We start from the raw sequence: 13,388 nt of genomic DNA, 5'->3' as shown, positions 1-13,388 counted from the left end.
CTCACCTACTCAGACTCACTCCCCCTGAGCTCCAGCACTGGGGTGGTGCTTGAAGGGCACCAGTGGTACACAGGGAGAGACTGAAGTGTCTGGCATCGGGATGAGCAGGAGTCATGGTCCCTCTGCTGAGCTCTCCCCCCACAGAGCCGGTAGGCTGGTGCCACATCTGAATCTCCATCATCCTGGCTAACCCAGTGTGACTCACCTTAAAGATCCCCAGAGGCTCTTCCCTACCCAACTTACAGGCCCACCCAAGCTGCTTTTCCATTAAGAATGGCTGGTCTTGGCTCCTAAATCCAATCAGACAAGTTAACAGCAGGCTTCAGTGAACCCTAGCAGCAGCCAGGTTAGAGTCACAGTTTGGCTTCTTCCCCAGTCTCCAAGCCAAGCACAAGTATCAGCCACCTCAGATTGCTTTGCAGCTCAGGAAGGGTGCCCCTGGCAAAACACAGGTGAGGGTTGACCTTGGCCTGTACCACCCAGGAAACCCCAGGGCCAACACACCCAGTGGACAGCTACAGACCACGTCGGAGTACCACCACCCTGCCCCTGCACAGCTGATCCTCCACGGAGGGCAGAGGGTGGTTGGTGGTCAGTGGTCACAGACAGTCCTTGCAGCTGACTGGCCTGGGTAAATCCCTCCCATTGATCTTCCAACAGCAACCAAGGCTCAACTACAAGAGGAGGATGTACTCAGCCCACACAAAGGGTGCACCTCGAGTACCCAGCTTGGGTAATAGGGAAGGCTGTGTCACTGGACCCTACAAGACACACGTACTACATGAGGCCATGCTCCCAGGACATGGAGTCATAGCAGCTCTACCTAATACATAGAAACAAACACAGAAAGGCTTCCAAAAGGAGGAGACAAAGAAACATGGCCCAAATGAAAGAACTCATCTGGATCAAAACTCCAGAAAAAGAGCTAAACAAAATGGAGATGAGCAATCCATCAGATGCAGAGTTCAAAACACTGGTTATAAGGATGCTAAAGGAACTTAGTGAGAACCTCAGCAGCATAAAAAAGACCCAGTCAGAAATGAAGGATACACTAATTAAAATAAAGAACAGTTTACAGGGAAACAACAGTACAGTGGATGAAGCCAAAAATCAAATCAATGGTTTGGAACATAAGGAAGCAAAAATCAACCAATCAGAACAAGAAGAAGGAAAAAGAATCTAAAAAACATGGATAGTGTAAGGAGCCTCTTGGACAACTTCAAGAGGTCCAATATTCACATCATAGGGGTGCCAGAAGGAGAAGAAAAAGAGCAAAAAATTGGAAATCTGAAGAAACAGTGAAAGAAAACTTCCCCTAATTTGGTGAAGGAAATAGACATGCAAGTCCAGGAAGAACAGAGTCCCAGCTATGATGGCTGCAAAGAGGCCCACTCCAAGACACATCATAATTAAAAGGCCAAAGGTGGAAGATAGAGACTCTTAAAAGCAAGAGAAAAGAAGTTAGTTACCAGAAGGTTGCCAGATGAGAGGCAGCCAAGGGAGAATGGGTGAAGAGGTGCGGGGAGTAAGAAGTACAGATAGGTGGTTACAGACTAGCCATGGGGATACAAAGTACAGTATAGGAAATGGAGCAGCTAAAGAACTTACAGGCATGACCCATGGACATGAACAATGGTAGGGGCATTGCCTGAGGGAGTAGGGAGTGCTGGGTGGAGTGGAGGGGTGCAAAGGGGGAAAAATCAGAACAACTGTAATAGCATAATCAATAAAATATAATTTTAAAAAATTCAGGGGAAAAATAAAATATTTTTTATTATGGGTATTATTTCCTTTTTAGGGTCCAGGGATTTAAATTTGGGGTTGCATGTTCTTAGCCCAACGCCTGGAAAGGAGGCAGTAAAACGTGAAGGAAGAGCCCAGGCTAAAGGGACATATGGAACAGGTTCCAAATCTGGCTCTAACCTGGGGAACGCCACCTAACTTCTTGCCCTCAATTTCCTCTCCAGTAAAATGGGAATCATCATGCTTGTGTTGCAAGGTTGTTACTGTATTCAGACACATTTAAAAGAATGCTCAAACAATATTCTTTGTCATTATTACAACATCTTTATCCCCAGCAAGTTGTCAACCTGCTTATTCTTCAACACACCCAGGATGGGAGCCCACTACTTTCTAAATGGCTGGTTGTACTATTGGGGTCCCTTGATATTTTCTTCTAGGAGCTGGTCCCCCTCTTAGCCTGGACAAATAAGTGAGGACTTGTGGTCTTCTAAATTTGTTGAAATTCTCCTTAAATATATGGTCCCGGGAATTTGTGTGAGAAAGAACAGTTCTGTCACACATATCTTTTCTGGCAAATGCACTGCCATTCGAATTTAGTAACTGACCATCTTTTCAGGAAGAACTGTAGCATTTCTTTTTTTTTTTTTCCATTTTTAAAAATTTTATTGTTGTTCAAGTACAGTTGTCTGCCTTTTCCACCCTTCTCTCCATCCCTCCACCCCAGCCACCCCCACCTCCCTCCTTTGATTCCACTTGCCCACCTTGGTTTTGTCCATGTGTCCTTTGTGTAGCATTTCTGAAAGGACTACCCATCACTATTTTGGAGGTGAGAAGAATCAGGCTAGAGAGATGAAACGATATGAACAAGGTGCCTCAGGGAACACAGTGTAATGGTTTCCAAGTGCTGTTCCTACCCCAGGGCTCCACCCAACCTCGTGAGAAGAGTCTTGTATGGGAATGGCGGAGACTCTGTGTCTTCCTAGAGGGAGGTTGGAGGCTACAGCAGCTCTCCCTCCCTTGAGCTCTCCACACTGCGACTCTGGGCGGCCAGTGTGTGGAGTGCCTCTCTGAGTACTACTGTGCTTCACTTTGTCTCCTTGGGGCTACAAATGAGTCAGCTGGTTTCCCTCTGTGGTCAGGGTCAGCCCTTAGGACCAATAGAGGTCATTTCATTAGTTCTAATCCATGGCCACAGGCTGCATGTGGCCACAGGTCTTAAAAAGTACAAATCTGCTCCCCTGGGGAGATAACACCTTGTTCTTACACGGCTGATGGTAGTCCTGTGGTGTCACTTTTGTATCCAGGAGACCCACATATCTGTGGATAGGCACCCAACCAAACTTGTCATTTGTTTTCAGTGTCGTGGGTTTGTTCTCTTTGGTCCCTTCATCCCAGTGGTGGCCACTGGTGACAATAATACCTGACTTGCCAACCTCAGAGGGTGCATTGAAACTGAATGAGAGATGCATGTGAAAAAGCTTTGTCGATATAAGGAAATGTTATGGATTTCATTAGTAAGCCATGTAGTGTCAGAATTAAAGGAAAGGCAGAGTTCCTCTGTGCAAACGAGGAGCTGGTGTTGAAATAAATAAAACAGAGGAGTTGCAGCACTTTCTCCCATCTGTGTGAGCTGCAAGGTGTGGATTTTGGGGTGTGGGAGACTATGGGCAAGAAAGGGTTTAGAGGTGATAACCGAGGCTTATTTCCCAGAGTGGAAATATATCCCCTTCCCCCACCCTTTCAACCTTGGTTCTTGAGAAAGTACCACTGAGAGGTTAAATGATATGGATTCCTGATTACTGAACAGCTCAGTGGAGTAGTACTCAAGATCCCAGATTGCTTTCCAGACCCTTAATTGTAAGAGCTGATGTTTATGGAGTGTTCGCCTTGGGGTAAGTGCTATGCCAGATGCTTTACACATAACAGAGTTCTCACAAAACCCTCACAGGTAAATATCATCCCCATTTTACATGTGGTAAATTGAGACTCTCCCATGTCAGCGTAGCAATTCAAACAGTCTGTGGTTGAGTCCAGTAAAGCTCAACTTCAGTACCACAAGCCCCAGTCACCCAGGATGCTTGCTACTCTTGACTAAATCATGCATTTTCACACCCTGTTCCCTCTGTGGGAAAGGCCCTGTCCTGTTCTTCTCCAACTGTCCAACTCCTATTCATCCTTCAAGGCCCAGTGCATGCGTCACCTCCTCATCACAGCCTAATAGTTCATAATGCATATAATATGCTAGTAAAATAAACACAGTTATAGTGCCTATGGGAGATTTTGAATTATTTGATTTTTATGTTTATGAAAATGAATGACCAGCTACTGTCAGTTATTTAACTTTCCTCCTTTTTATTTAAAAAGTTTTTAACATATAGCATAGTTGAAAGAATGTGACAATGATCACTCATACATCCATTATATAGATTTTACTATTAACTTTTTACTAGTTTTTTACCACATATCTATCCATCTATCCCTTTTTTAAAAAAAGATTTTATTTATTTATTTTCAGAGACAGGGGAAGGGAAGCAGAAAGGGAGGGAGAGAAACATCAATGTGTGGTTGCCTCTCGAGTGCCCCCGCTGGGAACTCAGCCCATAACCCAGGCACGTGCCCTGACCAGGAATTGAACCAGCGACCCTTTGGTTTGCAGGCCGGTACTCAATCCACAGAGCCACGCCAGCCAGGGCTCCATCTATCCTTTTAACCATCCATCCATCCATCTTATTTTTTTGATGCATTTCAAAACAGATTGCAGTCATCAGTATACTTCTCCCTAAATACTTCAGAATGCATATCAAGTGATTTAACTTACAAAAAAGTTCCTACATTTTCAGTCTTCTGGGTAAATTTAATTAATTCAATCTAAACTTAATTGAGATTGCAAACTTAGGTGTTTTATTTGGGGAAAATATTTCTGTCTTGTAAAAAATAAAAAAAGATTTGATAATCACCATCTTACTATTTGCAGCCAAAATTAGGAGAAAAGCAGTTCACACTAAAGTGTAAATTACTGATCTCCTCTTTTATGCACTACACTTTAATGGATTTTTATATAGATAATGATAAAAATAAAGCAAAATTTCAGGGTGTAGTATCTGGATGGCAGGGCAGGGGAGGCAATTTTGCTCTTTCAAGATCCCTCAAATTGTACTGGCAAGGTGACTATTCTAAAGCTAATTTTTTTCTCTAAAACTTATTTGAATTCATAGAAGAATATCCCCTTCTGTCCCCAAAATAATGATTTTTAGGGAATCCTTGAATGAATCCAAGACAATTGGATTATAACTGAATTCTGTTGGTTAGTAATAATAGTAGCACTTGAGGTTGCAAGGGCATTTGATTTCATTTCAAACTTGTAACATAGCTCTACATAGTAGGCATTATTGTGTCCATTTTTTTATTGTGGCAAAAGATGCATATAATTTACCATTTAAACCCCCTTCCAGGAGCATTAAGTACATTCACATTGTTGTGCGACCTCGCCATTGTCCATCTCCAGCACTTTTTCATTGTCCCAAACTGAAACTCTGTGCCCATTAAATGCAACTGCCCATTCACTCTTCCCTCCCTTCAGCCCCTGGTAACCACTATTCTTTCTTCACTATACATTTTCCTATTCTAGGTACCTCATGCAAGTAGAATCATATAAGAGGATTCATGTAAGAGCTGACCTTTTGTGTCTGGTTTATTTAATTTAGCATAATGTTTTCAAGGCCACTCCACGTTATTGCACATATCAGAATTTCATTCCTTCTTACGACTGGATAATATTCCATTATATGTATGTACCACATTTCGTTTATGTATTCATCCGTCAATGGACAGTTGGGCTGTTTGGTCACAGTAAGTAAAGCTGCTATAAACATTAGCGTACAAGTATTTGTGTTCTAGTCCCTGCTTATTTTCTCCATTATACAGATAAGAAAACGGAAGACTTGAAAAAGCCAAAGTGAATTGCTGAAGTCACATAGGATGTAGACAGTGAAGCCAAAGCCAAATCTGACTTTTGGCCCAGGTAGGAGATGTTCAATGTGCACCTGTCTGAGAGGAATGTACATTGAATGAATATTCAGCTGGGTTGCATAGGTATATATTTATTGGTAAATAGCTACCTCATGGGTACCTCCCCCATCCCCAGCTGCCTGGCCACCCTCTTAAAACTCCTGAGGTCTCCACCATGATCCAGCAACCAAGGAGGTAACATCTGACCCAGCACAGGCCTCCAGGACCTTGCTGTTGATGAAAATGCCCATTCTGATTGGTCAGTGCCTGTACAATATGGTGTTTGATATTCTGAGTAGCACCCCTGAGTGTTCATGGGGCCATGGTCTTCTGTGGGGATGGAGCAACCCATCAACACCAAGAAGTGAAACTATGACAAAGATGAGGGCCTTTAGGTTCTGCAAAAGAAGCTAGAAAGCCTAGGAAAACTGGGGGTTTAGAAGAAAATAAGAAGCCAATATTATTAGCTAGCTACATTTTAGCTAATAATACTGGGAAGCTTCAGTTTAGGGACCTGAGGGAGGGTGCAAGAACCTAGAACAAGAGAAAGGCCATTGTGGGGAGTCCCATGAGGAGTTCTCAGGGTACCAGGCTGGGCAGTGACAGGGAGGCCATGAACATATCTGAAGCTGAAGGAGGTGGCCCAGGGTTAGGCAGGGAAAGACCCAATTGCCACTGACCCTGCAGACTGAGGGAAAGAGCTCAGCCTTGGCGTCTGGTGGGACCACCAAGAAGAGACACTGGAAAGTCAGGAGAAACCTGAGGGATCACGGCTGCACCAGGAGAGGAGTGACAGTAGGGAATATCAAGAGGAGCTAGTGTCCAGCCTGACATCTAAAATGGAGTGGCATGAGGTTATTGGAGAACATGATGTGTAATCCGAGTTGAGCCCCTGCTGTCTGTGTGGGTGGGCACTGGGCTGCCTCAGCCGCACAGGCCCTGCGTGAGAAGAGCCAGGGTGAAAAGACAGAGCCCCAGTGCCGTCTCCTGAGCAGAACCCCCTCCCCATTCTTCTCTTTCTTCATTGGAAACAGAAAGTTACTTGGGGCACATGGCACAGCACCTGACCAAAGCAAACTTCGGGGTTGTGCATGGAGGTGGGGAGGCCTTGTGTCCTCAGGGCTTTGTAGTCATATTTAGCCCATTATGGGTACCAGCCCTGTTCTTCTTGCCCACCTCACTGGTGAGAACCATGACAGGTTTCTACTTCCTCCTTTATTCCCTTGTTCAGTCTGAAACCACTCATGCATTAAAGTGAGAAGACCCATGTGGTTTAGCCTCAGCACCTGACTCCATTTGCCCTGGAGATCAGTTGGTTTTGCCTACCCACATTCATTTCTCTTTCTGACAAGAATTCCTTAATTCCCCTTTGAGGAAATCACCCCTTCCTTTCTTTTCTTTATTTATTATTTTACTTTTTAATTGTGGTAAAATAGACATAACATAAAATTTACCATCTTAACCATTTTAAGTGTATGGTGCAGTAGTGTTAAGTACAAATTTACATTGTCGTGCAACCAACCCTTAAGAAGTACATGTTTGGTTGAGTTTGACCTTAACTCCTGGATCCAAGGGCTATGATCAAGGCTGGGCCCATCGGAGCCTCCTATTTCCCTAAACACAGTGATTGGTTTATAGTGGGTTCACAGAAGCCAAGCCCATGAGAATCAAACCAAGGATTGTTGCTAGAACTATTGAGGAAGAGGCTTCTCTCCCTGCTTCAGATGCCACATTGGTGGCAATTAAGCTTGAAGCTACAGGCACCCATCTTGGCCACCAACTTTAGGGCCTGCCTGATAAAGAAGCCTACACGGGGGAAAGGAATACTGAGGAATGGAGACAGATGGGTTCCTAGCAATGTCTGAACACCTGGATCCAGCCATGCCTCAAGATATTTTCCATAGACTTTTTGGTTATTTGAAACATTCTACCTGAGTGGGAGTGGCTCAGTTGGTTGGAGCATCATCCCATGACTGAAGAGTTGTGGTTTGATTCCTGGTCAAGGCACATACTTAGTTTGTGGGTTTGGTCCCCTGTCTGGGCACATATGTCTAGTCCAGGTGCAGAAAATCCCTGGTCCAGGTACACACGGAAGGCAACCAATTGATGCTTCTCTCTTGCATCAATGTTTCTCTCTCCCTTTCTCCCTCTCTAAAAGCAAGGAAAAAATGTCCTTGGGTGAGGATTTTTTAAAAATCTGCTTTTTAATTTTTTTTTAATCCTCACCTGAGGACATTTTCCCCTTGCTTTTAGAGAGGGAGGAAGGGAGAGAGAGAAAAACATCGATGTGAGAGAGGAACATCACATGGTTGCTTCCCATATGCACCTGAACCAGGGATTGTATGAGACCAGATCAGAGACTGAACCTGCAACCTAGGTATGTGCCCTGACTGGGAATTGAACCTGCAACCCTTCAATTATGGGACGACACTCCAACCAATTGAGCCACACCAGCCAGGACTTTGTTTTGTTTTTGTTTTCTTCTACAGCCAAGCTAATTGGGTTTTTGTCATTGGCAACTAAAAGACCCTAAACTCAGATTTACAGTTACTTGTGAGGCTTGATAAGATACAAGTACCAATGTCCTTTTTTTCTCCCCTTGACTCCCTGAGGTTCAGAGATGGTCGTTTAACATAGTCCAGAGCCTTCCACACATTGAGCCATGACAATTTGTTCAGTGATGAAATTGTTTGGTGAGAGTAGGGAAATGAGTGTAATAAAGAAATTTTGCTAAAGGCAATATTTGTCACTAAAGTGTATACACATCAATGAGCATCACTGAGCATGCAACAAGCATGTCCTGAGAAAGATAATGTTTTTTATTCATGGTTGAAATCCCCCCTCACCTAATTTATGTGGTTATAATGTGGATCTGACTATGGTGTGAGGTGCATCTAGTCCATCTGGGAGTCTAGTTTACACCTTGTGGTGTGGATATACACTGCAGCCAGAACATGGGTTATAATCAGTACTGGTGTCCATCTTCCCTGGCAACAAAAAACTAGAGACATATATCCCTAACATGGGACCCAGGACAAAGACACCAGAAGCCTGCTATCTGTTTGGGAGGCTCCTGCTCTTGGGTGATGGGTTGGAACACTATGTGGGATCAGGTCTAAATGGGTTTTCATGAGGTTCCCGTGAGAACACCCATTAGATGAAAGCACCTTCTTTGTGAAATAAGTTTTTTTTTTTTTAACTTAAAGTCAGGAGTTGAGCTTTCTCTATTTTTTTTTTTCTGGGCCCATGATTCTATAATTCCTTCTAGGAATTCTCAGACATACATGTAAAAAGCTGTGGGGTGTGTGAGGCAAATACATAAGTCTTAGGGCAAGAAAATACAGCAACCCAAAAACATCCACAGAAATAATCTGTTCAGCACAGCCTGGGTGAAGGGAGCATAGGAATCTCAGAAGACCAACTTTATAAACAAAATATTTCTACTGTCCAAACCCATAATAGCCTATACCCATCACAGAAGAAACCTCCAGCTGGGTCTCTTCACTTCTCCTGGAAGTGTACCACCTGATACCAGCCCTATCCAGGAGGGCTGGCCTTAGGATCTTGACTCAGCCTCCTTGAGACCCAGCCACTGCTGGGCACGTGGTCACCTTCTCTCAGGGACCAAGTGAGCTGGCAGCCTATTCTGAGAGCAGGCAGTATGGAGCCAGGTCAGTGGCTCCTTACTGATGTCAGCTCCTGAGTGCATGGGAATATATACTGAACCCTCCAGAATGCAGCACACACAGAGAGGCCGTGAGGGCTGAAAAAGAGCACTGAACAGGGGATCAGAAAGGCCTGTGACTTAGTCTCCCTCTGACACTTCCTAGGTGTGGGTTCAAGTAACAGAACCCCAGTGGATTTCCCAAGAACACTATGTGGGGAAGGGCTTTGCCTGTCTTCTTCATGGCTCTGTCCCCAACACCTTGAATGGGCCTGCACATGGAAGACATATGTAAGTATGTGTGGCTGTCAATGAGTACCAGTGTCTTCATCTATGACATGGTGATTCTCAATTCACTTGTAGGGCAGGAAAGAAGATCCAAGCAGCAAGCATGCTGAGTGCTCACACAGTAGTCTTATTGCATCCATTCACCCAAACCAGGAGGGAACATTATTGTTCCCATTTTGCAGGTGAAGAAACTGAGGCTCAGATATCCTCCCCACAAAGCCAGGAATCAAACCCTCAAACCAGGAATCTGAAGCCCTTGTTTCCACTACACCACACTACCTTGTTCAGCTCTGGGTGCTGCTAGAGGGACCTGTTTCCACCTACCCAGAGCCGGAGCTGCTACACTGGGCACAAAAGCGGTGGAGCTTGAATACAGCAAGCCACAACCTTCTGGACAGTCCCACGCCAGGACCAGGGACGCTGACCTATCACCCAACCTGGCCCGAGCTTGCCCACCTCGAGAAGGGTGGCGGCTGCCCATCACACAGGAAATACTCACGGCTCCCACAGGCCCAGGCGGCTCCTCCGGGTGCATCCTCTCCCGGGGCTCCGGCCTCCTTGAGAGCTGGGCTGCCTCCTCTCTCTGGAGCATCAGATTATTTTTGCACTTGCGGAAGGAACTGACGGAAACTGAAGTCACATGGAGAGCTAGCTACTCTGCGACTCAGCACTCACAGAGATCAGGCATCGCATGGGAGAAGGAACTGCCTGGATGGTGAGGGGGAAGGGAGAGAGCAGACCGCGGGAAACGGTGGCCGCAGGACTACCTGCTGGGTTAGTCAAGAAGGAGGGCAACTATTTTTATGCCCCCCTCTCCCCGCCCCCAGCAGTGCTAGCCAAGGCTTCACTAGCTTTCTGTCCTTGGAGATTTTGAGAGGTGGTGAGCTGGGAGGCCCCTGCCTGTGGGCTCTGCTGACCCAAAAAACTCTTCTCCAAGGTTATGTCCAAGGGTCAGTCTGGGGCAGACTTTGGGAATGGGTAAGAAAAGTTTTCCACTCAGGAGAAAATCCACCTTCTGAAAGAGCCATTGAGTCAGCTAGTCTTTATTAATAATTTCCTTTTATGTGTCCAGCACATCAAAAAAAAAAAGAAGAGAAATGGAAATTGCTTTGTGGCGGACTGTCAGAATGCCATAAACTTATTGATCATAAACTGCTTGGGTAAATTTCTGTACCCGATGTGTACAAAATTCCCGGCTACCTCTTGCCAAGAATTTAAAAAATAATAATTAAATTAATAATAGACACCATCAAAAGGGTGCCAGACACTAACTATGCTAAGAGCTTTATACACATTATTTCTTAACTCCTGTTCTCAAGGAGCTTACCATCTGGTGGAGGAGGTAAAATATGGACAGAGTCGGCTGCATGCTGAACGGGTAATGTGAACAGAAGTACTAGCGGAGTCAGAGAAGGGGCCTCCAGTTCTGCTCTTTTCCATCAGGTGTGGGGATTCAAAGTGTCCGGGAGGGTTGGTACACATCTCTTGCTCCCTGTTGACTTGTTATTCTGTATTGCCTTATTATCCTTGGCATGTCCATCCTAAAAGAATAGGAGCAAGTCTTTCCTGCTCCAAACATCCAGCAAATTGTCTGCTCTATCCCCTCCTTATCCCAATCAATTCCACTTTTATATGTTTTTGTACACTGAGGTCCTCTATAGAATTTCTTTTGAGAATGGCAGCTGCTACCTTTAAAGAAAAAAAAAATAAGAAAACCAGTGGTCTTGATGGATGCGTGGGGCCACTCTGGTTTGTTGGCTCTAGAACACCAACAGCTCACCTGCTATCAGCAAGCTGGCTCAGCAAGGGGGACCTAAAACTTGCAGCCAAAACCAATGTTGATTTGCAACTGAAAACAGAAGACTTCTCGTGCCAACAAGGCTGTAACCCTGACCACACAGTTCAGGATTTTTCCAACTTGGTTGGGGGCTGTGGTTCTTCTCCTAACCATGCAGCACAAGGCAAAAGAGATCAGGGCACTTCCTCTGGAACATAACCCAGGGTGCATCCCTTCATGGGATGGTGAGAGTCTGGGGTACAGTGTGCCTCTTTCTTTGAACTTGCTCCATGGATTGAGAAATTTGTACCCATCCCCTGCTCAGGCCAAGTTTAGTATCAAGCAGCACATCAGGATCTCTGAGGAGATCTGAGGTGAATGCAAGGAGCCGGGCAGTTCCCAGCTAGAGGACAAAGTACCATATTCAGCCAGACCTTACCTCCAGCCTCTTTTCACTGTGGTCCACTGTGGGTTTCATCTAGTCTTATCTGCTCGCAATTTCCCTAAACACTGAACAAATGCTCCCCACTCTGGACTTCCTCTGTCAGAAAGATCCCTTGCTTGGGATGGCCTCTTTTCTGCCTACCACAACCCTCCCCACCCTGAAGACATGGCTTGGGCTCCCTCACCTCCATGAAGCCTCAACCCCTTCCTCTGAACACGTGGTACCAAAGGTCTACAATATCCACTGGCTTCATGACATCTCTTGTATTGCGATTTAACTTTTAGGATTTGTGTTGTGTTTCTTCAATTACACTAAAAACATTTTGACGGAAGGGGTCATGTGTTATTACAAAAAGAATACTGCCTAGTCCCTTCTGAGGTTTTTTTTTCCCCCTTAAACTAAACTTTATAGTAGCTTGTCACTGGTAGGAGGTCTCAGACTCAAAAAATGAAAGGCACTTGGGCTTCTCTCTCCCTTCCCACTGCGTTTTCAGATGATAAGCAGACACTGTTCAGGACAGAGGGGTGGGGAGGCCTACTGCAGAGACTATGAAGGAGGGCATTTGGAGTGGGGGTGGGGTGGGGTGAGGGCAAAGTGTGCAAAGGTTCGAAAGAGAGAAACAAGGGTCAGTTTATTTCCTTTAGATGGGTCTGTGAGAGGACAGTTTATTGTACCCGATGTCAATGTAAGACATGCCGATGCAGAGATTTTTTATGAGTTTATTTGAGCCAAACTGACAACAACTACTAGGAAGCAAACTCTCAATGGATTGAGAAAATGCTGTGGAGAATAAGAGTTTTACAGCTTATTTTATACATGAGAATCAGAGGGGGAGACAAAAAGAGGGTTATATAAAATCCATTGCTAGTAGATTAAGGGGATAGTAGAAAGCAAATTGGGGAAATCCGAGACTGGAAAGAGAGTAAAACAGAGAGACACACACTTCTTTTACACTGGTGGGTTGAGGGTAGTTAACAGTATTTACAGCACATAGAGATCATATGTGGGGAACAAGATAACAATGAGAGGTTCTGTGGTCTCGTGCTCTGGTGTAAGGTTGCCCTCTGAGGGGTTTGGAGAAAGGGGATTACTCTGACATTTCACAGGCATGTGTTCTTAGACGCAAAAAGACAACAGACAGGCTTACTTAAGGTAAAGATTGACATTTGTCAAGGAAGCTACAGGTCTAGGATGTGACTACCTGCCACGACTAACTTTTGGTTAGGAATTTTTATGTTCAGGCCATCCTATGAGTTTGTAAAGTCCATCTGCATGGCCACCCCCGAGCTTGTCAGGTTTAGTATGTGGCATCTTTTCCTTCCACACTAACAATGCAGTGGCGGGTCTACCTCTGGAACGGGCAGTGCACTCGAGGTCTAAGATGTTGGCCCTGGCACTCTCACCTGCGGTGTTCCCTGCTCTGCCTTGGGTTCTCCGCCCCTGGCCACAGACAGGGCAGTCCT

At 45.1% G+C, this 13,388-nt stretch overlaps 1 protein-coding gene across 1 annotated transcript in view; it reads right to left on the bottom strand.

Moving 5' to 3' along the window:
- The window catches only part of NRROS (negative regulator of reactive oxygen species), a 30,140-nt gene extending 19,699 nt beyond the window's left edge, over positions 1-10,441 (bottom strand). The window contains exon 1 of the mRNA XM_024577888.3: positions 10,203-10,441. The gene's annotated coding sequence lies outside the window, so the exon portion shown is untranslated. The remainder of the gene's footprint in view (positions 1-10,202) is intronic.
- Positions 10,442-13,388: the final 2,947 nt, after the last annotated feature.

The sequence above is a fragment of the Desmodus rotundus genome, chromosome 2, assembly GCF_022682495.2.
Source record: "Desmodus rotundus isolate HL8 chromosome 2, HLdesRot8A.1, whole genome shotgun sequence".
NCBI lineage: Eukaryota > Metazoa > Chordata > Mammalia > Chiroptera > Phyllostomidae > Desmodus > Desmodus rotundus.
The sequence above is the reverse complement of the archived record's forward strand: the minus strand, read 5'-3'. Positions and strand labels throughout refer to the sequence as shown.